Source organism: Macrobrachium nipponense, chromosome 2 (genome assembly GCF_015104395.2).
Source record: "Macrobrachium nipponense isolate FS-2020 chromosome 2, ASM1510439v2, whole genome shotgun sequence".
Classification (NCBI taxonomy): Eukaryota; Metazoa; Arthropoda; class Malacostraca; order Decapoda; family Palaemonidae; genus Macrobrachium; species Macrobrachium nipponense.
In genome coordinates this window covers 70,731,250-70,756,942 of record NC_087201.1, presented here as the reverse complement: position 1 = coordinate 70,756,942, position 25,693 = coordinate 70,731,250, and the positions used below count along the sequence as shown (strand labels likewise).

At 42.8% G+C, this 25,693-nt stretch overlaps 1 protein-coding gene across 1 annotated transcript in view; it reads right to left on the bottom strand.

Moving 5' to 3' along the window:
• Positions 1–25,693, bottom strand: part of LOC135220658 (carnitine O-palmitoyltransferase 1, liver isoform-like) — a 485,885-nt gene that overhangs the window by 27,448 nt on the left and 432,744 nt on the right.

The window sequence follows — 25,693 nt, the reverse complement described above, 5'->3', positions numbered from 1 at the left end:
ACTCAAAATAGTCATTAAATAACTTATACATGGACAATTCTCAAGCAGAATAGTAGTAATGTAGTCCAAATTTTTTTTTTTTTTTTTTAGCATTTGATCGAAGTTTTGGTGCCAATGCTGAATTTCTGCAGTGACTAGAGAGACTAATAAATGCCCCACAAAAAAGAACCCATAAATCCCATGGTTTTTTTTCCCTGCAAAATTCAAGATGCATCCACTGAAGGCATGAGTTTGTAAAATCTGCAAGTTGCAAAATCTACATAACTTGTGACCTGTTGCATTTAGGATCATATTATTGGTCTTAACTCTTGTTTTCTGACTCAAGGAATTCAATGATTGCATTAGTAATTGCCTTCAGTTGTATATTTATGGCATAAATCACTAAAATTGCTTCTTATGATGGAATTCTTTAAAAAGTAATTTTTCAATAAAAATTTTGCGTAAAAACTGCTGTCTGTATCTACAGCTACCAGTACTGGTATAAGAAATCAAATATATGAGTGTGCAGGTATCACATAAAATTTTGTATTTAATGTACATCAGTTTCAGTGGATGAAACATTGAATATTAGCACACCTCTCCTGAAACAGACATTCACCTTCGATGAAGAGGTTCTTTCACAATTTCCCTTCCGTCTGCAGCTCTTAAATTTTAACGTAATACAGTTGACCACTGGTATTCACCGGGGATGAGTACCACAACCCCCCGCAAATAGCTAACATCCATGAATACTTGAAACCCCTCTAAAAACACTTATAACTGCCTATTTTGATAGTTCCAACACCAACCATCCCATCTAAAAGCCCTAATACCAAGTATTTGAATAGTTTTACCACAAAAAATGCATTTAATCACAGAATTGAAAATAAAATAAAGTAATTTGAGAATATTTCTCTATGAAAAACACTGCGAATACAGGCAGTCCACAGTTATTGGCAGGGGGTTCCATTCCGATGGCAATTTTCCGTCTGATAACTGTTAATGGGACCTCTCTTAGGTACGCATCGGCACCAATATGTACTCTATTATCAGTGCCGATAACCAGAAATTGTTGCTTTTCGGCACTTGACAAGCACTATAAAACTGGATTGCTGATAACCGAGGACACTGATAACTAGGGACTGCCTCTGAGTGAACTTTCCATAAATAATGGGTAAAGTACTACTGGGGGCCCTCTTTGCTAACTTTTATATGGGCACCGTGAAGGAACGGGTCTTCGCCAGGATGCAGCAACCCCGCAGATATGGACATTATATTGACAACATCTTTGTGCAACTCGACGCCGAGGATGAGGTAGAAGCCCTCCATCAAGCATTTCAGCAGTGTAGTGTGCTGAATTACACAGTCGAACACAGCTCCGACAATCGGCTCCCCTTCCTCGACGTCCTTGTAAGCAAGACAGAAGACGGTCTCCGTACTTCAGTCTACACAAAGAAAACCAATTTAGGACTTTGCCTCAATGGAGACAGCGAGTACCCCGCCAGATTCAAAAGCACCACCGTCAGGGCCTTCGTCAGGAGGGCCCTCTCCCACTGCTCGACCTGGCAGGACACTCACCAGGAACTCGACCGCGCCTCCCAAGTACTTGTGAATAACGGGTACTTAAATAAATTAATCAGCAAGGAAGTCCGCACAGCCCTGTAGAAATGGTACGGTAGTGAGAGCCCACAGCCCTGCCCCCAGGATACTATCAAGCTTTACAACAAAGCCTTCATTAGTTCCCATTACCGTGAAGAAGAGGACTCCATTAAGAAAATTATTTCTGAAAATGTATCCCCAACTGACGACACTAAGAATATCGACTTAATCATATATTACCAGAATCGGAGGACGCGCGACCTTATTATGAAAAATAACCCCTCTCCACAGGTACGAGAACCCCTGAAGCAGACGCATGAGTGTACCAGTATACATGCCCAGTCGCGAATGCAGCGGCGCCTACGTAGGTATGACTACCATGCGACTGTCGAAGAGACTCTCGTGCCATGCCCAAGAGGGGGCTATCAAGAATTACGCCCGCATCAAACATCAGGAGGCCATCTCCTGGGATGTCATCATACAGAACACGAAAATCATCGGGAAGGCCCCTGATGCCCGTCGGTTGCGGCTGCTGGAGGCACTCCTCATCCAGCAAATAAAACCTACACTGAATACGACGCAGGAAGAATTTCTCCTCCCTACAAGTATGAGAAGACCTGCCACCAACAATGACACCACCGATCATGACAACTCTACGGAAGACAACGCCCCCAAACGAGGTACTTCTGCAGCCGATGGAAATCAAATTAGCCGTTACGTCCCACAGCGTAGCGCAACGCCCATCAACGTTACAGCGCCGGTCAGGAGGTCCAGGCAGCTGCAGGATATGCTGCAATGCAACCATCGATCGAAGAAAGTGGCTTGAGACCTGGCTCAGGCAACCAATGAAAACAAAGACTCACCGCCACCAGCCAATAGGAGACAAGCATGGGGCAGATCCCCTGCTGTCAACCACAGATATAACGAGGACGGACACCGCACCAAGATCAGTCCACCCTCAGCTCCCCCGCCCAAGGATGTCTGGCAGCTCCAGACGAAAACTCACTTTCAGAGAGAGAGAGAGAGAGAGAGAGAGAAGAGAGAGAGAGAGAGAGAGAGAGAGAGAGAGAGAGAAAATCAATGACGACTTTGATGACCATGGTAACATAGTTTATCTGTAAAATTCAAATATATACACCTATTTTGACCCTGTATTTGACCATGACCTCTATAGGCGCTCTACTAGCCTCTTTAAGTAGCACGGAAAAAGCCGCCTTTCACAAAATAGAGAAGAATCTCTACAATTGTAACGCTGCTGAAGTAGCCATTATTTTTAACCCTTAAACGCCAAAGCGGTAAAAAAAAAATTGTTTCCCGTGTGCCGGAGGTGTTTCAGAGTGAGTGCGGAAGCGGAAAAAATATTTTTTTCAAAAAATCACAGCACGCTTAGTTTTCAAGATTAAGAGTTCATTTTTGGCTCCATTTTTTGTAATTGGCTGAGGTTTAGTATGTAACCATCAGAAATGAAAAAAATTATCATTATCATATATAAATAATGCGATATATGATAGCACAAAAATGAAATTTCATATATAATTGTATTCAAATCGCGCTGTGTGCAAAACGGTTAAAGGTAACAAGTTACTTTTTTTCATTGTAATGTACACTAAATTGCGATCATTTTGGTGTATAACACATTGTAAAATGATAAAAGCAACACAGAGAAAATATTATCACAAAATATTGCATGAATTCGTAACGCGCGGACGTAAACAAATATTTTTTTCAAAAATTCACCATAAATCTAAATATTGTCCTAGAGACTTCCAATTTCTTTCAAAATGAAGACAAATGATTGAATATTACTATACTGTAAGAGTATTAGCTTATAATTGCAGTTTTTGACCATATCTGACGAGTTAAAGTTGACCGAATGTCGAATTTTTTTATATATATTTTTTATATGCAATTATTTCGGAAATAAGAAAAGCTACAACCTTCAAATATTTTTCGTTTTATTCTACATAAAATTGCGCACATTTTCATATATAAAACTCTATGAAATGCCTAATATGAAACGGAGCAAATATTCCGAGAATGGGACGTACGCATTTCGGAGATTTGTGGAGGAGAATCCGCGAGTGGAGGGAAGGAAAGTTTTTTTTTTTTTAATTCACCATAAATCTAAATATTGTGCTAGAGACTTCGAATTTGTTTCAAGATGAAGATAAATGACTGAATATTAATTGACTGTAAGAGTTTTAGCTTACAATTGTGTTTTTCGACCATTTCGGTAGAGTCAAAGTTGACCAAACGTGGTTTTTTTTCTATTTATCGTGATTTATATGCAAATATTTCAAAAATGAGAAAAGCTACAACCTTCAATTATTTTTGTTGTATTCTACATGAAATTGCGCACATTTTCATATATAAAACTTTATGTAACGGCTAATTTAAAATGGTGCAAACATTACCACAATCGCAAGTATGATTTTTTCGGAAGAGTTACCGCGCGGACGTAAAGAAAATTTTATTTTTTTCATAAATTCACCATAAATTGAAATATTGTGCTAGAGACTTTCAATTTGTTGCAAAATGAAGGTAAATGCTTGAATATTACTAGAATATAAGCGTTTTAGCTTACAATTGCGTTTTTCGACCATTTCGGTAGAGTCAAAGTTGACCGAAGGTTGAAAATTTGTCACTTATCATTTTTTATATGAAAATATTTCCAAATTGATAAAAGCTACAACCATGGGTTGTTTTTAGTTGTATTGTGCATGAAATTGCGCACATTTCCATATATAAAACTTTATGTAACGGCTAATTTTAAAATGGTGCAAACATTACCACAATCGCATGTATGATTTTTTTTCGGAAGAGTTACCGCGCGGACGTAAGGAAAAAGTTTTTTCATAAATTCACCATAAATCGAAATATTGTGCTAGAGACTTCCAATTAGTTGCAAAATTAAGGTAAATGATTGAATATTACTAAAATATAAGTGTTTTAGCTTACAATTGCATTTTTCGACCATTTCGGTAGAGTCAAAGGTGACCGAAGGTTGAAATTTTGGCACTTATTGTTATTTATATGAAAATATCTCAAAACGGATAAAAGCTACAATCATGAGTATTTTTTAGTTGTATTCTACATAAAAATGCACACATTTTGATATATAATACTCTATGTAACGGCTAATTTAAAATGGTACAAAAATTACGTCAAAGTGACGAAATAATTTCCGAGATGTGTCACAGATACTTTTTAGTGCGGCAAGAAAGAAATTTGCACTTGCGCGCCTGCATAATGATTGTAAACAAAACAACACCTTGATCAGTGAACTCCCAGCATCCCCCAAGGCGCGTGATTCAAGAGTTTTTGGCTGGTAGGCCTAAAAGTATTTTTCCGTGAATTTTTAAAAAAACTTTTGTATGTCGACGTAAAATACGTCCAGTCGGCGTTTAAGGGTTAATAAAGTATGCTTGAGAGAGGGTCTGCTTCCTAAGTACAATAATAATAATAATAATAAAATAATAATAATTAATCAATAATAACTAAAATAATAATAATAATAATAATAACTGATATCCTTTAATTTCAGCTCTCTCCTCCCACCATATACTTTTTCTACCCCATGATGCCAACCATATTGTCTGACATCACAACACAACTTAAATTCCATCAAAAAATTTTCAAAAATCAAACAACGTTTACCCACAAATTGAACAAAATAGCCACATTTCCCCCAACCGACAGCAACAAAAAAATATAACAACACTGACCAAACTGATACACGTATAATAAAAACCAATAGTGTCCACCACTGCATTACAGGCCTCACAACCTTCCTACAACATGCTGGATATCCTTTATTTCAGCTCTCTCCCACCATACTTTTCCACCCCATGCTGCCACCATCTTGTCTGACATCACAACACAACTTAAATACATCAAAAAATTTTCAAAAATCAAACACGTTTCCCACAAATTGAACAATATCCACATTTCACCAATACAGAAAAAAAATATAACAACACTGACCAAACTGATACACGTATAATAAAAACCAATAGTGTCCACCACTGCATTACAGGCTTCACAACCTTCCTACAACATGCTGGATTTTCTTTTTACCCTGCCTTACAGTCACAGTACATCGTCAGTAGGCACTCCACAGTGGCAGCACATTCTGAACCAATTGGGAGCAGACTACCACCATGAACTTCTCACCATAAATTGAGAGGATTAAGATCATTACCATACCAAGACTGAACAGGCAGGTACACCCCGAAAGAATGCATCTTTGCAGAACTACTTGTTGGAGGAAGCCGGCTAAGTTTGGTTTCAAGAGGACAATCCTGTGCGAGCGATCATCTGCTTGAGGTGAAAATATCTGGCTCATTCAAGACTTTCAAATTTTTTCACATTGTACAACATCAATATTGAATTCTCTCCAGCCTCAGCAATACTAATTTTGTCACTTTCCTAGCTGTTGAAGGGTGCTGGGCAAGAGCAGAATTCTCTGCGTTTTGCAAGTAGGAGGCAGGTTTTTTTCTTGCTAGACAAAGGAAGCACTGGTGATGTCACATCCTGTCATTGCATGTAGTGGCAGCAGAACATCGCAGAGGTCAGACCCCAAACATCTCTTCATTTGCTGCATACTGATGAGTTTAGATTGCTTGCCTGGCTGAGACTGAGCCAAAATTATCTCCTCAGTGCTCAGCCGTGCCAAGGAGATAACAAGATCAGTGTCACCAGACACCCCATGCATTGGTCCACTTGTTTCCTTTGTATGGTCCACATGTGGACCATACCCACTCATTGCACTGGCCAGTAATCCCACAACAATGACCCTGTGTGCCAACAAGTGGATGAAAGAGAAACAGCATCTGTCATGCATCTTATGTAGATATACATACCTTCTTTATTATTATTGTCATATGAAATGTATCATCATAGCATTGCGCTGTCAGCCTTTCAGCCATATGTATCTTAACTTTGGTCCTGTATTATGTATTGATTCACATGTATATTTCCATCTGCCAACAAGTACAAGTGATTGTGTTTAATCTGTTTCTACCTGCCTGATGTCAGGCGATACATTGTGTTTGTTGACCAAATAAATCAGTAAGCTGTGATCTCTGGTCCACACATGGACCCCACACACCATTGCAATGGCCGATAATCCCATAACAACGACCCTGCTCAGGACAAAAGAAACAGCATCTGTCATGCATCTTTTGTACATATATTTCCTTTATTATTATTGTCATATTAAATGTATCATCATATGCATTGCACTGTCAGCTTTTCAGCCATATGTATTTTAACTTCAATCCTGTAATATGTACCAATTCACATGTATATTGCCATCTGCCAACAAACACAAGTGATTGTGTTTAATCTCTGTTTCTACCTGCCTGACGTTAGGCGCTACATTTCCAATCGCAAGAGCTATTGACCTGTGTGTTTGTTGTCTGCCACACATCTTTTGTACATATATCTCCTTTATTATCATTGTCATATTAAATTATGAAATGTACTGTCATAATCATATGCACTGCACAGTCAGCTTTTCAGCCATGTGTGTCTTAACTTCAGTCCTGTATTATGTACTGATTCACACTATATGTCGGCATATAAGGCAACTCTACATATAAGACAAGCACCCATTTTTCATGTGAAATTGTAGGTTTTGAGGTATGTTCACTGTATAAGAAGACCCCAAATTTATTAAATTAAATAACTCAATCAGCTGATGTAAGTTAGTTGGTATATAAATATACAAAAATTGGTATCTTCAAGATTATGAGATGTTTGACAAAGCTAACCATTACAAAAAATGTTTGCATATTCCCTTAGGAAAAATATATGGTAAAACATCATGACAAATGCTCTACTCCTGTGACATCACTATCGGTGGAGTAACACCTGTTGGAAGTAGATCCCCATGAATGCATTCCTTTACAATTGGAAAGAATCCCCATATTAAAGATAACTGGGGAACTACTGATATCACAGAACCCTTTAAGTTGTTCTTACACGAACAAACCTAAGGTCTTAACAATAGGATAATTTCTAGTGCATAGCTGGATCCAGTTAAATCGCAGATGAAAGCAAGGAATCTTGTGAGATCTGGCAATGCGAGCGTATATCAGTGGTCAAGGACCATGCACCCAGGCCACAGCATCAGTCTATATTAAAACTGCCTGGACGAGAGTTGTGGTTGACCTCTCGGCCTTTACCAGGTTCATTGCCCATTTCGCTTGTGTTTGAGTGTGTGTGTGTATGTTGTTATTATGGCGTCTTCCGTTCCTTCTTGGCCTTGTCAACATTTGTGCCCCTGAACTCTAGGTTTTCCGTGTTCTTGTTTTTTGGCTTTGGCTGCGACGGACCCACACGTCACTTGTAGTAGGTGGCGCTCTATTGATTGTACAATAAGGAATCCCTGCACAGAATGCCGTGTGTGGCCTAGAGAGCAGTGGAAGTTATTTTATAGTAAGAGGGAGCATTGTAAGATTTCTACTCTTCCCTCGTGGGAGGGCTTTTCTTCTCCTCTTCTTGATGCTCCATCTCCTGCTGCTGTCACACCCCATGCTAGTGTTGTGCCTTTGTCCCCTTCCTTTTCTTCCATCGATTCATCGCTGGAAGTATCAGGAGGCCCTCAGGCTGATTTATGTAATGTCGCCCCTTCTTCCTTGGGAGTTAATTTAATTCCCAAGAGGGAGGAGGCTTTTTCATCAATGTCTTTTATTTCAGAATCGAAGGCGTCCAAGATGGCAGTGCTTTGGATGATGCTTGGGCTATGGGGTCCCCCGTCCTTGGAGGGTTTGCTGATGCACTTCATGGATGCTTGCTACTCCCCTCCTCATGCTGTCCAGGCCCTCCCCCCTACTCCTGGCTTCATCTTCATGGGTAGCCAAGGTCAGCCATTTTGTATTGTTCCCCCAGTGACGATTGCCACTTCTTCGAGTCAGAGGGAAGCCGTGGCATCAGCCCCGCTAGTGATGTCACAGGATCAGTCATTTTGTATCCCTCCGCCAATGGCGTCTGCTTCCCGTTCAGATCGAGTGGAATCTGTGACGTCATCACCTTTTATGACGTCACTCCCAGTCGTCTCTGCTGCGCTGCCTCACTCATCTATGTCATCATTTGCTGCTGTGACATCATCTCTGCTATCCAGTTCGCTGCATCTCCCTTCCATGCGTTGGCCCCTTCTCTTGCTGATCCATCTGAGGCTTTATGCCAGGCAGTCCTTAAGAGATTGGACTCTGTTTTAGAAGATAAGTTTGCTGCTATGTTGGCTGGGAGGACTGGAAGCAAGCGTGTTGCATCGGCCCCGTCTCTTGCGAAGAGATTGTGTAAGGAGCCAATGCTGTCTTCGTCTCCTTCTCCCCCATCTCTGCCACGTCGGTGTATCAAGCGTTGGAAGGCTAAGGACTTTGCCCTTCTTCGTCTGCGAGTGAGGAGCAGCACGCCCGTGTTCCTGCAGGAGTTGGTGTTTCTGAGAATGTAAGTGTATCTTCCCCTGTGCGATCTGCAGTGGCTGCTTTGTCGCATCGAGTCGTGAGCGTGTTGCAACCTCCCTCGTTCGTGCACATGTTGCAGGTGCTTCCACTTCTCCTTCTCCAGGGCCTATTCGTTGCCGTAAGGATCTCAAGGTGCCTGTCAAGAGGTCAAAGGTTGTGACCACAGAGTTGGTGGTGCAGTTTCCTGGAGTTCAACTATGAGGGATTCTCATTCTCATTCTATTTCGAGTGTTCACGATTCCCCACCAACACACATTCATACGTCTGCTCCACACGTGCTTGTACATGGCCATGTTAGAGAGTCATCTGTTGGAGGAGTGTGCGGAGATGTCCCTAGTGTTGTGGTTGGCTCGTCGAAGGAGTTGGCACTTGGATCCAGCCCAGACAGAGTAGTTGGTGTTTCGGGTTGTTTGGCTGCTGGTTCCTCTGTTAATTTACATGAGGAAGGCTCATTAGATAAGCCTGCACATCCTCCTCGTTGTCGGTCTCTGTTGCCAGAGCAGGAGGAGGGAGACACGCAAGAGCTTTTGTCTTCCTTTACAGAAGCTCTTGATCTCATTCGTGGATTCAACAATTTGGAGAGTAGGACTCAGGCTTGGTCGTCTTTCACTCCTTCCTGCTTGGAAGCCTTGCTGGGAGCTACACAGGATCCCTAGTCATCGTTCCAACTTCCCTTGTCGGGGCATGTGCAGTCGGTCTTGCATAAGGTTAACACCTGTTTGAGATTGGGATGGTTCACTTCGCTCTAGGGGCTCTGCCAAGTTGCTACCCCCACCTCTCACGAGGCATAGGAAGTACTATGCTATGAACTCTGCATTTTTGATGTCACGTCATCTTAACCCGGACGTCATTCGCCTGAAGCTGGGATTGACTTTGGAGCAGGTGAGGTCAGTGGCTTCTGATAGGTCCCCAGAGGGGTTAGTGAGTGCTTCCTCTCTTGCCAGTTTGTTGCAGTCCGGAGGCAAGGCGTTTTCATATCTTGCTCACCACAGTGTTAATTTATGGGCTAACCTTCTGATTAAAAGAGAGACAGCTTTATCCAGGATGGAAAGATCAGTTGTCCCTGAGTCCTTGCTGGCATTGAGGAATGGAGATCTTTTGGAATCACAGTTTCTGTTCCCTCGGTCCGAGCTGGAGGATGCGATAGACTGACGCCAGGCTGACACCAAGGATAGATTAGTGCACCAGGCTGTGTCTAGTCAGAGTCATCCTCGGAGATGTCCGGCTCCTCCTCCTCCCCCCCTGCCCAGCAGCAGTCACGAAGGTCGTCGCCTGGTAGGCCGTCAAGGAGTTCGGTTTTGGCAGGGCCTCCCCATCCATCCTGGCCTAAGTCAGAGGGCCAACGTCCCTTTCACACCTGTTCCTTTAAGCCAAGAAGGGGCCCAAGGGGCAGTGGTAAAGAGATCGTCAGTAGGTTAGGCACCTCTCCCTCTCCTGTGCCACAGGTAGGGGGGTGCCTGGCGGACCACTGGGCTGTCGATAGACCTGAGGGACGCATACTTCCAGATCTCTATTCATCCAACGTCCAGGAAGTTCCTTCGCTTATCTCTCAGTGACAAGGTCTTTGAGTTCAAAGTCCTGTGCTTCGGGCTGACTACAGCCCCTCACGTGTTCACAAGGGTCTTCTCTATCATCTCAAGTTGGGTCCATGCTCAGGGGATCCGTTTGCTGAGGTACCTCGATGACTGGGTGGTCCTGGCAGGTTCCAGGAAGAAGCTGCTGCAGCAAGACACAGATCATCTGCTTCAGTTTTGTCTAGAACTGGACATCGTTGTCAACCGGGAAAAGTCAAACCTCGTACCCAGTCAAAGGATTCTCTACCTGGGCATGGTCATCGATAAGGCGGTTGCAAGAGTTTTCCAGTCAGATCAGAGATTGGAGATGTTGCAAGTGGTGGCACGCGAATTCCTGTCAGAACCAATCAGTCAGCTCATCAGTGGCAGGCTCTTCTTGGAGTTTTGTCTTCCCTGGAGATGCTGGTCCCTCATAGGCGTCTTCATCTTTGGTCTCTACAATGAAGACGGGGAATTCTGGTCTCCGGAGGGGGACTCACCCGTTAAAGGTTCCTCTGTCCCTGGAAGTGAGAGAAGACCTATGTTGGTGGTTGGACGACCGAAATCTATTGAAGGGTGTTCCTCTGTGTTCTCTCCCACCGGACTTCCTTCTGTTTTCTGACACCTCCCTCGCAGGTTGGGGGGCTCATTTAGGTGGTCTCATTACCTCAGGTGTTTGGAGTTTGGAGGATAAACAGTAGCATATTAACGTCTTGAAGTTGAAGGCAGTCTTCCTGGATCTGAAGGAGTTTCGGGAGAAAGTAGAGGGTCATTTGTCGTTCTCATGTTGGACAACACCCAAGGTTGCCTATGTGAACAAGCAGGGAGGCCTGGTTTCACATCAACTTCATGCCTTGACCGTCGAGGTTCAACAATGGGCAGTCAGCAATTCGGTAGAGCTCTCAGCCAGGTATATCCCAGGTAAACAGAATGTGGTCACAGACAAACTCAGTTGTTGGGATCAGATCCTAGGCACAGAGTGGTCCCTTCATCAGGTAGTTGCAGACAAGCTCTTCCGGGCTTGGGGGAGACCCATGATGGACCTTTTTGTGACCCGGTTCAACAGGAAACTGGAGATATTCTGTTCAGTGGTTCTAGATCCTTTAGCGTTAGTGGAGAATGCATTCCAACATCCCTGGGACAACCTGGAGGTGTATGCCTTCCCTCCGTTTTGTTTGATCCATCAAGTCCTGAACAGCCTGGGTAGTTCGCAGGGTCTCGAGATGACTTTGGTAGCCCCTCTGTGGCCTCAGGCGGAATAGTTTCTAGATCTGTTGTTGTTGTTGTTGACGGGGGTTCCGAGGGAAATTCCCCCTTGGCGGCATCTCGTGTCAGCTGCATGCAGAAAGGTTCCACAAGTCAGTAGAATCCCTGTCTCTTCACGGTTGGAGGCTATCAAGTATCTCCTCCGAGCGAGGGTGTATGTCCAGCAGTCTCAGAAGGTCGACCTCTGCAGTTTACCAAGGCAAATGGGCGATCTACTGTGACTGTTGTCATAAACAGGGTTTTTATCCACTTGCAACCTCTATTCAGTGAATAGCAGACTATTTAACCTTCCTCAGAGATGAAAAACGTTTGTCCGTTTCTGCCATTAGAGGTTACAGGGCGGCCGGCCCTGAGTTTAGTGTTACGCCTTAGAGGTATTGACATCTCCTCATCCTGATAACTTTCCTTGCTAGTTGAGGGGTTTGAGCAATTGAGTTCCCCTAGGAAGCTCAAGCCTCGGACGTGGGATGTTTACTTGGTTCTGAGAAGTTTCACTAAGGGTCTATAAGAGCCTTTGCGTTGCTCATCTGACAGGAACTTGACGCTCAAGACGGTTTTTCTCCTGGCCCTGGCATCTTCGAAGAGAGTGGGGGAGCTGCACATTCTGAGCTATGATGTGAAGCACACCAGGGGTTGGGGGTCAGTGTCCTTCAAATTTGGCCCAGAATTTGTGGCCATGACTCTGTGCACAATGATAGGTTCACCTCCTTTTCCATTCCATCACTGAATGACTTTGTGGGTGGTGATGCTCAAGAACTTTTGTTGTGTCCTGTCTGGGCCCTGTGTTGCTATCTTAAAAGGACACGGCACCTTAGGCCAGCCTGCTGCAGACTTTTTGTTAGCACAGGACATACAAAGAAAGAGCTGTCAAAGAATTCAGTCTCTTTTTGGATACCGGAAGCCATCAGACAGGCAAACTTGACTCTTCATGATTCTGCAGTGGAAAAAAAAGTTTTTTTCAAAAAATCACAGCACCTTAGTTTAAGATTAAGAGTTCATTTTTGGCTCCTTTTTTTGTCATTTCCTTTAGTTTAGTATGCAACCATAAGAAATAAAATAAAATATAATTATCATATATAAATATTGAAATATATGACCGCAAAAAAAATTTCATATATAATTGTATACAAATCGCACTAAGCAAAATGGTTAAAGCTAATGAGTTATTTTTTTTCGTTGTATTGTACACTAAATTGCAATGATTTTGGTATATAACAAATTGTAAAACGATCAAAGCAACACAAGAGAAAATATTATCACAAAATGATGCATGAATTCGTAACGTGCGGGCGTAAAAAAAAAGTTTTTTAAAAAATCACCATAAATCGAAATACTGTGCTAGAGACTTCATGTTTGTTGCAAAATGAAGGTAATTGATTGAATATTACTACACTGTAAGTGTTTTAGCTTACAATTGCAGTTTTTGAACATTTCGGTTGAGTTAAAGTTTACCGAAGGTCGAATATTTTCTATTTATTGTGATTTATATTAAAATATTTCAAAACTGATTAAAGCTACATCCATGAGTTATCTTTTGTTGTATTCTACATGAAATTACACACATTTTCGTGTATAACACTTTATGTAATGCCTAATAGAAAATGGTGCGAAAATTATGACAAGGTGACTAAAGAAATTCTGAGATTTTCAGCCAAGTTACCGCTCGAGGAGGTAAGGAAAAAGTTTTTTTTTCAAAAATTCACCATAAATCAAAATATTGTGCTAGAGACTTCCAATTTGTTGCAAAATGAAAGTAAATGATTGAATGTTACTAGAATGCAAGAGTTTTAGCTTACAATTGCAATTTTTTACCATTTTGGTCAAGTCAAAATTGACCGTAGGTTTAAATTTTGGCACTTATTGTGATTTATATGACTATTTCAAAACTGATAAACGCTACAACCATGAGTTATTTTTTTTTGTATTCTACATAAAATTGCACACATTTTCATGTATAACACTTTATTTAATGCCTAATAGAAAATGGTGCAAAAATTACAACAAGGTAACTTAAGAAATTCTGAGATTTTCAGCAGAGTTACCACTCGAGGAGCTAAGGAAAAAGTTTTTTTCAAAAATTCACCATAAATCAAAATATTGTGCTAGAGACTCCTAATTTGCTGCAAAATGAAGGTAAATGATTGAATGTTACTAGAATGCAAGAGTTTTAGCTTACAGTTGCGTTTTTTTACCATTTCGGTTGAGTCAATGTTGACCGAAGGTTGAAATTTTGGCATATTTTTTTGTTGTATTTTACATGAAATTGCTCACATTTTCATATATAAGACTTTATGTAATGGCTAATATAAGACGGTGCAAAAATTATGACAAAGTGACGAAAGAATTTCTGAGATTTTCGGCCAAGTTACCACGCACGGTTTTTAAGGAAAAAGTATTTTGTCTTCAAAAATTCACCATAAATCAAAATATTGTGCAAGAGACTTCCAATTCGTTGCAAAATGAAGGTAAATGATTGAATATTACTAGAATGTAAGAGTTTTAGCTTACAATTGCATTTTTCAACCATTTTGGTCGAGTCAAAGTTGACAAGGTTGAAATTTTGACACCCATCCTGATTTATATGAAAATATGTCAAAACAGATAAAAGCTACAACCATGGGTTGTTTTTTGTTTTATTTTACATAAAATTGTGCACATTTTCATATATAAAACTTTAACTAACGGCTAATATAAAACAGTGCAAAAATTACAACAAAGTGACGAAAGAATTTCTGAGATTTTCGGCAGTTACCATGCGAACGTAAGGAAAAAGTTTTTTCAAAAATTCACCATAAATCAAAATATTGTGCTAGAGATTTCCAATTTGTTGCAAAATGAAGGCAAATGATTGAATATTGGTACAATGTAAGAGTTTTAGCTTAAAATTGTGTTTTTCGACCATTTCGGTCAAGTCAAATTTGACCGAAGGTTGAAATTTTGGCACTTATAGTAATTTATATGAAAAAATTTCAAAACTTATAAAAGCTACAACCTTGAGTTGTTTTTTGTTTATTCTACATGAAATTGCACACATTTTCATATATAAAACTATGTAACGGCTAATATAAAATGGTGCAAAAATTACGACAATAGGACGAAAGAATTTCTGAGATGTGTCGCTGATGCTTTGTAGTGAGAGAAGAAATAAAGTCACGCATGCACAGCTGGGTAACACTTGTAAACAAAACAACAGCGTGATATGTGAACTCCCAGCATCCATCAAGGCGCGTGATTTATAATCTTTCGCAAACTAGGCCTTTAACTATTTTTCCGCAAATATTTAAAAAAAACTTTTTGCAGTTGACGTACCGTATGTCCACTTGGCACCCGACAGACAATTTTAGTCGACGTACAATACGTCCAGTCGGCGTTCAAGGGTTAACAAGGCACTTTTGTATCTTACCTAAGATGATTGTGTGGAACAGAGAATGAGAGAGATGGCTGCTCTCTTTCTTTCTCTTATACCTTCCCTTCTTCCTTCGGGCAGGTTAAGGAATAGACACGTCATTCACTGGACTGGTCTGATACAGATAGTTTGGTCGCTTGGTATGCTAATAAACAACCCTCTATTCAGTAGCTCCTTGGCAAGGCAAAGGGGGGGGGAGTGGTAATAAACCCTGGTGTGTTGGTTTGTTATAGGACAGTCAAAGTTTCTCTTTGGTTCCCCCTATGCATTGATTCTCCCATATCTCATTGTATGTCACTTGGTGTCTGGGTGGCTAGATATCAATGTGTCTAGCTTTTCACGGGCTTCAGTCCCTTTCCGGAAGTTATTTCTTCTGGAGCTGGACTGGTGGGTGGGCCCCAAGCTGGTTTAGGATGTCTGTACCTCCCTCCAAGTATAAGTCTATCCTATTGTTAAGACCGAGACGAGGGTTTGTTCGCGTATGAACAAATGACAAATTTTCTAAGACAATTTGTATTTTTCATAGCTACAAACCAAATGTCTTAACGTTGTACTGCCCACTTCTAGCTGCCCCTGTCTTGCTAAGACACCCTGAGTTGGGAAAGACTGACGCTGTGGCGTGGGTGCGTGGTCCTTAACCACTCTTCACCTGATGTACGTACGCGTTGCCAGATCTCACAAGATTCCTTGTTTTCATCTGCAATTTAACTGGATCCAGCTAGGTGCTAGAAATTATCCTATTGTTAAGACCTCAGGTTTGTAGCTATGAAAATTGTAGCTTAAAAAATGTGTAATTATTTATTGTAAAATACTGCCAGTAAACAACAAAGCTCATAAGCCAAGCACGACTGGGAACTATGAATAATGAGCAGAGTGCAAAAATGTTTTGGAGGTAAAAGCACCATCTGAAACTGGCAGAAACGCACACACACTTCATTAAATAATACTAAGTTTTTAAGTAGTTGCAATTTTTAAACCCAGTTTGTGATAATTTACGAAAGACACGTCGCTGAATTAAGTTCCATTCGGCAGCTAAAGACCGTGATGATATCCATAAAATTAAATCAGCTGATTATTTTATGAATGTAAACAAAACTAGAATGCAAATGACAGATCACTCTGATTATATTATAATAAAATAATATATTAATAATGCATGCAATATGATTAGATACAGTAAAATGACTAAATACACAACTATTATTTTACTTTTGCTAATGGATATCTGTCAGTGTAACAACCTAACTTGGGCAACAGAGTAAGAACTTATGATGATGCTCCATCCTCCGCTAAGAAATTTCAGGTTCTACAATTATGGATGAAGCCATTGTTAGCATGTATCCACAAACAACAGAATCGAGAAACAGCCGATGGCTGATTATCCTTTGCCGCAACTATCGAGCGTTTATTAAGAGTTGCGTTGAAGTTCTCACATTAAACCCTGCCGATTCTCAATGGTGGTTTCCAAAAGTAAAAATAAAAGGGATTTTGACGTAAGGAAAAATCTATTTCTGGGCGATTGGCTCGTGTCGCCAGCGAAATATCCTTTAATCTATTATTTCTAGGGTAAATGTACTAACACATACCAGAGAATAAATAAAATAAAGAAAAGGTCAGTACAACTGACTCGCTCACCCTTCCAGAGGGTGTCGGTATGAACACTTATGGCGAGTGAGACCACTACCACGAGCCGCTTGCCAATAGAAATCTCCCACTACAAAATCCCCACAAGAGGGGAGCCGACCCACAGAGTGGGCAGCAACTACTACTACTCCATCCCATGCTGCCGACCGCTGCGCCTCTGGTGGCCATCCTTTTCAGTTAGCGCACAGCGTATACACGTGCCCTTTTTTGCTCTGTGTTTTTGTGCCCTTATTTTTGGATTTACTCATCATGGAGCGTGCAGCCATTGCAGCAGCTAAGTTAAGTACTCAATGTTTATTGCTAATTGGTTTTTTCCGTCCTTGAGTCAGTATTTGCCGTTTTTTAGGTATAAATACGAGCTCTAGGTCGGAAGCATGGCAGCATGGTTCTGCCTCGTGGCGGGTTCGTTCTTGGTCTTCCATACCCAGAACCTTCCCTTACTTTAGTACGCTCTAATTTTAGTCATCCTATTTGTTTAAGGGTACAGTCTACGCGGTTTATGTCATGCATGCATGTCTTTTTACCTTACGTAGGCTTCTTCTATCCAGACCCTAGCCACAGCTCTTAGTATCGGCCCCGGCTAGCTTTGAGTGGTAGACTTTCTTTCGGGTTAGTCGTACACTCCTGGATTTTTTCTCCTACTATTTTGTTTTCTTTCTTTCATGATTTATTTATTTTATATTATGTTTATGTTAGTGTAGGCGTCTGGCTTCACCTAGCCTAGGTTATGGCCCATAGGGCCCATGTGCTACCGCTCTTCAGTTCGGTTGCTTCCCTATAGCTTCTCTCTGATCAGCCGGTAGCGTATTCTAGGCCTTATTGTTTCATTGTTTTGTTGTTACCGCCACGTGGTCACTACGTGATCACGGGGCAGCCAGACGCCTGTCCAGTCATCTTCCCTCCTCCCGCTCTTCCATAGAGTCGGGGGGAGGGTTGGTCTGCCCACGCTCGCTCCGCATACCCGAGCCTGCCTCCCTCTCCCCCCAGGCGGAGGGAGTAGAGGGACGGGACAGACCCAGACTGGACTCGACCTCTCCAGCTTCTCGGTCCGGCCGGATGGCTAAGGGGGGGGGACTGGCCTTTCCCCCCTCCGTCGCTTCTCCGTCGCTCCGTTGCTAGCGCGAGTCTGTGTGCCCTCTCGCCCTTTCCCACCTTACTGGGGCTCCTTTTCTACCGGAGCTCCGGCATCCAAGTGGAAAGGGGCTAGTTCACCCCGCAGGGTGGACTGAGGCATACAGTTGGTCTCTAACCTCTCCGTCGCGCTGAGGTCGCGACACGCTCCGCCACGCACTGGACTTAGTCCGGTACGTTCGATTTTTATAGGTTTAAGAATTAGTTTTGTTAAACTAAGTAAGTTTATCTTAAGCTACCTTAAACCATCCCCCTCCCTTGTCTGCCTCACCGGATCTCTCCGGGGTTATAGCCTATTCAGGCGGTAAGGGAGGGGTTATGCCCAAATTTTTTCCGAGCTCCGGCATGCAGCGGAGTTCTTTTGACCTTTAGCCTGTAAGTGATAGCCTTTAAGATGCTCATGTGTCTTTTCACTTACAGACCACCAACTGTGAGCATCCGGGATGCCCCGCCATGCTTCAAGACCCTGTGGACACGAAGTTTGCCGGTCCCCATGCTCCATGCGCGACTCCGCACGGGGACCTCCAAGTCTGGTATCACGAGACCTGCACCATCTGCTATGATCTGGTGTGGAAAGCTGAAGCTCTTAGACGGGGTGAAGTAGTTTCCAACTCCGTTGGGCAGTCCCTACTTCGTTATAGTTCTTAAGTTTTAAAAATTCTATTATTCTTAAACTTAAGATAAATTTACAGGGGATTTCGCATCCCCTATAATTTTAAGTTAAGCTTTTAATTTAGTTTTAGTTTTAAGTTTAATCTTAAAAACTAATAAATACCCTCTCTTCCAGGCTCCGGCTGTGAAGGACACCGCACTGGCAACCCTGCGGGCCTGGGTCGGCGGTTTTGGGAAGAACGCCGCCAAGGGTATGCCCTACATTCTCGAGAAGAGGTTGGCGGTCTTGATCTTCCCCGGCGGCAAGTCAACGGGCTACGTCGACCCAGCAGAGGCGGCCGACTATTGCGTTCATTCAACAACAGCTCGCTGCCTCGTTGACTGATCCAGGCCAGGACATCTCCTCGGAAGTCGCGACTTTGGATCTAAACATCGAACCGATGGCAGGTGTAGACGACCTGTTGGTCGAGGTGAGTACGTTGGACGCCCAAGGGCTGCCCTTGGGTGCCACTGGATCTTCTACCCCTGCAACCTCTCCATCCTTCCAAGGCTTTACAGGTACCGAACTTTATACTTCTCCTGATGCTTCCGTTAGACCTAAGGTCAAAGGTCAAACAGTAAAAACCTTGACTAAGACGTCGTCGTCGTCTAAAAAGACGGCGTCGGCGTCATCATCATCTCGTAAGTCTCCGGCTAAAACCCCGGAGCAGAGAGGTCTAAAGCTTCCGGGTCCGGCTCCAAATCCTCTAGGAGTAGATCCTCCAGGGAGAGATCACACACTCCAGCGGAGTCAAACCGTTCCACTGCCCTTGGTTCCTGTTCAGAGCCACCCGTCCACCTCCGCAGCAGCTCCGGCTTTGGATTCCAATGCTGGCCTGTTGCAACAAGTGGCGATCTGGTGGGGTCTCTAAAAAACCAGATATGGACAACAGATGTTCTCCCGGTTGTCTGATAGGATCAACTCAAGACAACATTATCGCCGGACTGAGCCAAGCTCCGCTAGCTACTCCCCCACCCTTCAGCACAGGGGGAGCGCAATTGCCCCCGTATGACTCTCTACCTCCGTTCAGTATGAACAATCCTTGGAGAGTAGCGTCATACGCCCCCTTCCAGGACGGGCTTATTTCTATCCCAATGTGGAACTCGAAGGATTGAAGACTTCGAGTTCTACCCGGAAGACCTTCAGCCTCCGTTCATCGGCTACGCCAGGCTCACCGCCTCTGCCATGACATGAGACGATAAGGTACCCAAAGAAACAGTCCTCTATTCACGAGACCAGGCTCAAAGAGAATGGCTCAGGTGTTTAGAGGACATGGACTGTTCGAACACGAAAATACAGCCGTTTAAGAGTCCTTTCACAATCTTTACAATGGAAGAGGGCACCCCGCTCCCTTTCTTGACAAAGATTGCTACGGTTACCATTCCAGCAGCCCAGAAGGGGGATTCGTTGCCTCAGCTGAAAGAAGCGGACCCTACGTCTCCTTTACTTCCCTCAGCCGGTGAGTTGTGGGAAGATCTGCCCAACACTTTTTCGGCGGGCAAACTCAAACCAGACTGTGCTATGGAGCAGTTTGGTGAGAAGCTGCCTAGACTTCCAGATAGCCTCATTCAGGCAAGAATTTGATGCCAAGTCTAGGTTGGCCAGGTCCATCAATACCATGGCCATGACCGAGGTGGCTACCATTTCCTATGGTTCTGAGCCACTTTTTAAGCTGATCACCAAGTCACTGACTCAAACGGTGCAGTCTGACATGTTCGAGTTCGCCACGGCCAGAACAAACTGCCGGAAACATGTCCTTCAAGAAGCAACTATTCGGCATGAACCGAATAAGTTGCTTGCATCGAACATCTGGGGAGCAGACCTCTTCCCAGATGCGATGGTAAAGGAGGTCCAGGCAGAGGCTACAAGGCTTAACCAAAGGCTTAAAGATCGTTGGGGTCTTACGGCCAAGAGACGCCAAGATCAAGTTGTCAGAGGTAAGGCTCAGAAGAAACCCAGACGTTTCCAGCCTTACCAAAAGAAACAGCAACACTTTACCCAGCCTGTTCCGGCTGTCCCGTTGGTGCAGGCAGCCCAACCTTCTACCTCCAAGGCTCAATCGCAGCCTATCTATGTCATCTCCCCCCAGCCTCAACCCTCCACCTCTTACGCTCTCTCCCCAGCCTTCAATCAAGTCTTCGAGGGCCAGGCTTCCCAGAAGTATGACCGCTCGGGTAAGGGAGGCAGAGGTAAGCGATCCTTTCGTCCCAGAGAGGATCGGGAGGGTCCTTTAATGAGGACATTTCAGGGGAGGCCGCGGAGGCTACCAACACCAATGAGGACTTTCAGGTAGGAGGGAGGCTGTTTCATTTCCGCCACCGGTGGAATTTCAGCAAATGGGCCCAAAGCATTGTGTCAAAAGGCCTGGGTTGGAGCTGGGTAGCGAACCCGCCCCCATCCAGACCTTTCCGCCAACTTCCATCCAAAGAATTGACGGAGTATGCGGAGGACCTCCTTCAGAAAGGAGCTATAGCGAGAGTCAACAGATTAAAGTTTCAAGGGCGCTTGTTCAGCGTTCCAAAGAAAGGCTCACAAAAAAGAAGGGTAATCTTAGACTTGTCCCGCTTAAACTTAGCCATTCGCTGCGACAAGTTCAAGATGCTCACGATCTCGCAGGTGCGGACCTTACTTCCCCGTGGGGCCGTCACCACCTCTATCGATCTTACAGACGCTTACTATCATATCCCTATTGCAAGGCACTTCCGTCCGTATCTGGGCTTCAAGATAGGAGATCAGGCATTCTCCTTCAAGGTAGTTCCTTTCGGGCTCAACGTAGCACCCAGGGTGTTCACGAAGTTGGCGGAAGTGGTAGTTCAACAACTAAGATCGCAAGGGATTATGGTAGTAGCGTATCTCGACGATTGGTTAATCTGGGCTCCAACAGTCGAGGAATGCCACAAAGCAACACTGAAAGTAATTCAGTTCCTGGAATATCTAGGCTTCAAGATAAACAGGACCAAGTCAAGACTCACTCCAGAGTCAAACTTTCAGTGGCTGGGCATTCAATGGAATCTATCCTCCCATACTCTGTCGATTCCATCAGCCAAGAGGAAAGAAATAGCGAAGTCAGTAAAGCAATTTCTGAGTCACAAACTGGCGTCGAGAAGAACCCAGGAAAGGATTCTGGGTTCACTCCAGTTTGCATCAGTGACAAACATCTTGATGAAAGCCAAACTGAAAGACCTAACCAGAATCTGGCGCTCACGAGCAAATGTCAGGTCCAGGGACAAATTATCCTCAGTCCCTCAGATTTCTACGGAATCGTCTACGCCCTTGAGCAAAAGTCAAGAACTTATCGATATCAGTACCCCTTCAGTTTCCTCCTCCGGGGATTACCATCCACACAGACGCTTCGTTAAGCGGTTGGGGAGGATATTCTCAGTTCAAGAAGGTTCAGGGAACTTGGTCACCTCAGTTCCGTCAGTTCCACATAAACGTACTGGAAGCAATGGCAGTGTTCTTGACTCTAAAAAGGTTACGTCCGCCAAAGTACTCCCACATAAAGCTAGTCTTAGACAGCGCAGTGGTAGTCCATTGTATAAACAGGGGAGGCTCCAAATCACGTCATCTAAATCATGTCATGGTAGCCATCTTCTCCCTGGCGGACAAGTTCAGTTGGCACCTCTCCTCCACCCATATAGCTGGAGTGAGAAACGTCATAGCAGATGCTCTATCCCGATCAGTACCTCTGGAGTCGGAGTGGTCACTGGACAGCAGTTCGTTCCAGTGGATTCTTCAGAGAGTTCCAGGCCTACAAGTGGATCTCTTCGCATCCCAAGCGAACCACAAACTCCCATGTTATGTGGCCCCCAACCTGGACCCTCTGGCCTATGCCACGGACGCCCTGGCCCTAGACTGGAACAACTGGGAGAAGATTTATGTCTTTCCTCCATGGAATCTTCTCATGAAGGATACTGAACAAAACTCAGGACATTCAAGGGTCAAGTGGCTCTAGTAGCCCCAGACTGGCCGAAGAGCAATTGGTACCCTCTAATTCTGGAACTGGGTCTTCGCCCTCTTCGAATTCCCAGTCCCAGGCTCTCCCAGTCAGTACAAACGAAGACTGTGTTCGCTTCCTCAGGAATTCTCAAAACCCTAACTTTATGGATTTCATGAAGTTTGCAGCGAAAAGAGATGCGAATATTGACCCTCAAAATATTCTCTTTTTGGAATCTGATAAAAGAGATTCAACTTTGAGACAGTATGATGCTGCTGTCAAAAAGTTAGCAACCTTCCTGAGAGAATCAAGATGATTAGAATCATGACAATCAATTCAGCTATATCCTTTTTCAGATCTTTATTTGAAAAAGGCTTAGCAGCTAGCACCATTACGACAAACAAGTCAGCCTTGAAAAAGATTTTTCAATTTGGTTTCAACATAGACTTGACAGACTCCTACTTCTCGTCTATTCCCAAGGCTTGTGCTAGACTTAGACCTTCTGTAAGGCCTACGTCAGTATCATGGTTTCTTAAATGATGTTCTAAAGCTGGCTTCAGAAACTGATAATGACACATGCTCATTTATAATGCTCTTAAGAAAAAACTCTTATTTTTATTAAGCTTGGCCTCAGGAGCTAGAATTTCAGAACTGTCGGCATTATCCAGAGATCCGGATCATATTCAATTTCTTCCCACAGGGGAAGTGCTACTTTCTCCGGAACGTAGTTTTATAGCAAAGAATGAAGATCCTTTGATGAGGTGGGAACCATGGAAGGTTGTACCCCTTCCACCACAAGATATATCTCTTTGCCCAGTATCGACCTTACGAGCCTTCTGTCCCAGGACCTCTCATCCTCATCGGGTCCTCTCTTTAAGAGAGAAAAAGGTCGGTACTTTATTCTATTAAAGGCATCAGGCAACAGATCCTGTACTTTATTAAGCAAGCCAATCCTGACTCTTTCCCAAAAGCACATGATGTCAGGGCAGTAGCCACCTCAATTAACTATTTCCAACATATGAATTTCGATGAGTTGAAAAAATATACTGGATGGAAATCGCTGACAGTATTTAAGCGTCATTACTTAAAGTCCTTGGAAGCTCTGAAATTTTCAGCAGTTGCGGCGGGTAACATAGTTTCCCCCGACTCTGCTTAATCTTTAGTAGAAGATCCAGTCCTCCTTTCTACCTGTCTCACCCAACAGTTCGTCTATACCTGTCATGTTCATCTACGTTTACCTTGGGTCTTAGCTGCTCTTATGGTGATATAGTGGGTGTCCCTTATTTTTTTGTTAGGGTCACTCACAACCGATTGTATATATTGATCTCTTTGATGTGATCCCCTTATTTTTATGCTAGGGGATACATCTTATTTACAATGGTTATGGGTTTTGTATATTAAGTCATATACATTCCCTTCATAAATTATTATTATTGAAGTTTGTTCTGTTCAAGTTATTGTTATAATTGCTTTTGAGTTCTTTGTACATATCTATACACAGATACTGATTTTAACATATATTCCATGTATGCCCTGTATATATGTAAAATTTAAGTTAATTTTAAGAAATATTATTAGCATTAAGTTTAATTTCAGTAATATTTCTAATTTTGTATCATTGTGTATATGTATATTTATTAGCAATTATATTCCTTCATTTTATGTTATCTTTTATTTGAGACCCCTTTTTGTTTAGTTGAATTTTCTTTACAATCTTGTGCTATTTCTCTGGTACGATTTCGCGCAGCGACACGAGCTGAGGCCCAGGACAAAAGGGATTTTTGACGTAAGGAAAAATCTATTTCTGGGCGATTGGCTCGTGTCGCCAGCGAAATCCCGCCCTACCTTTTTACTCTTTCTTGACGCAATGGACATCTGAAGAATGAATCCAAGTAAACTGAAACTGCAGGTTATAGCCAGGGCTGAATAAAATGAGTAACGGAGCAGGCGAAAGTGATGTCTGCAACTGGCAAAATCACACATAATGCTTGTACAATCAAGTATTGTGCACATTTTAAAACCAACTTTGTCAATTTACAAAAAAAGCATATCCGAAATACATCCCTCTCAATCAGATGAGATTTTGAAAATGTGAACAATATCAAATGGAAATGGTTTATGATGACGTTTATATTCTGTAATACATTTAACTTTTGCAAATGATAATTTTCTCCAGAAAATAGAGCTTTTTGGTCTTTAGAATTACGGATAGAGATCGTACACCTGTAACAAACAGAGCTTTCTCATCCTAGTATCCAATTACAGTAATTATCCACTGTAATTATAGTTTTGTTTAAAGTATCAATAGTTGTGTCGCTAGTGATTCACTTAAATTTCCTATGGTTTTTACCATTATTACAGATGATGTTTTTTTTTTACAGTGTTCATAGTTGTGATGGTAGTTAACTACTGTATTGACACAACTATCAACATTTCAGGGGTTAGCCTATCATTGGAAATCTCTGCAGGATTTAAGGTTTGCTTTCTATAATTGGCATACAAGATGACCACCTATTTTGCAGGCAATTTTTTAAGATTAAAAGGTTGCCTTATATGCTGGCATATACTGTATGTATATTTCCATCTGCCAACAAATGCAAGTTATTGTGTTTAATCTACTTGTACCCGCCTGATATCAGGTGCGACATTTCTGCCCACAAAAGCTACTGACCTGTATGTTTGTTATCTGAATAAATGAGTACGCTGTGAACTCTGACTTACTCATACCCCTCACTACACCTTAGCAACAGCCAGGGAAGCCAATGCAATGTTGAAATCTGTATCAGCTGGAGCTTGATTTATTTCTACTCCCCTCAACAGCAGAGCTTTGCTAAGGTCAGTAATAAAAGTCAGCCCTGTGAGAATTGCTGAGGAATTCACTTTGTGACTTTGTAGTCTATGCATCTAGCATCAAGTTGATGTCTACAGAAGTTTTGGTCATGGCTCGTCTACACTGCTCCACCGATTTGGTGGTCTGCTTATCTCCATAACCATCACAGACAATGATAACCCTTCCCCAAGTGTAGTGAAAGTGACAAAGCCAATATTGCTGAG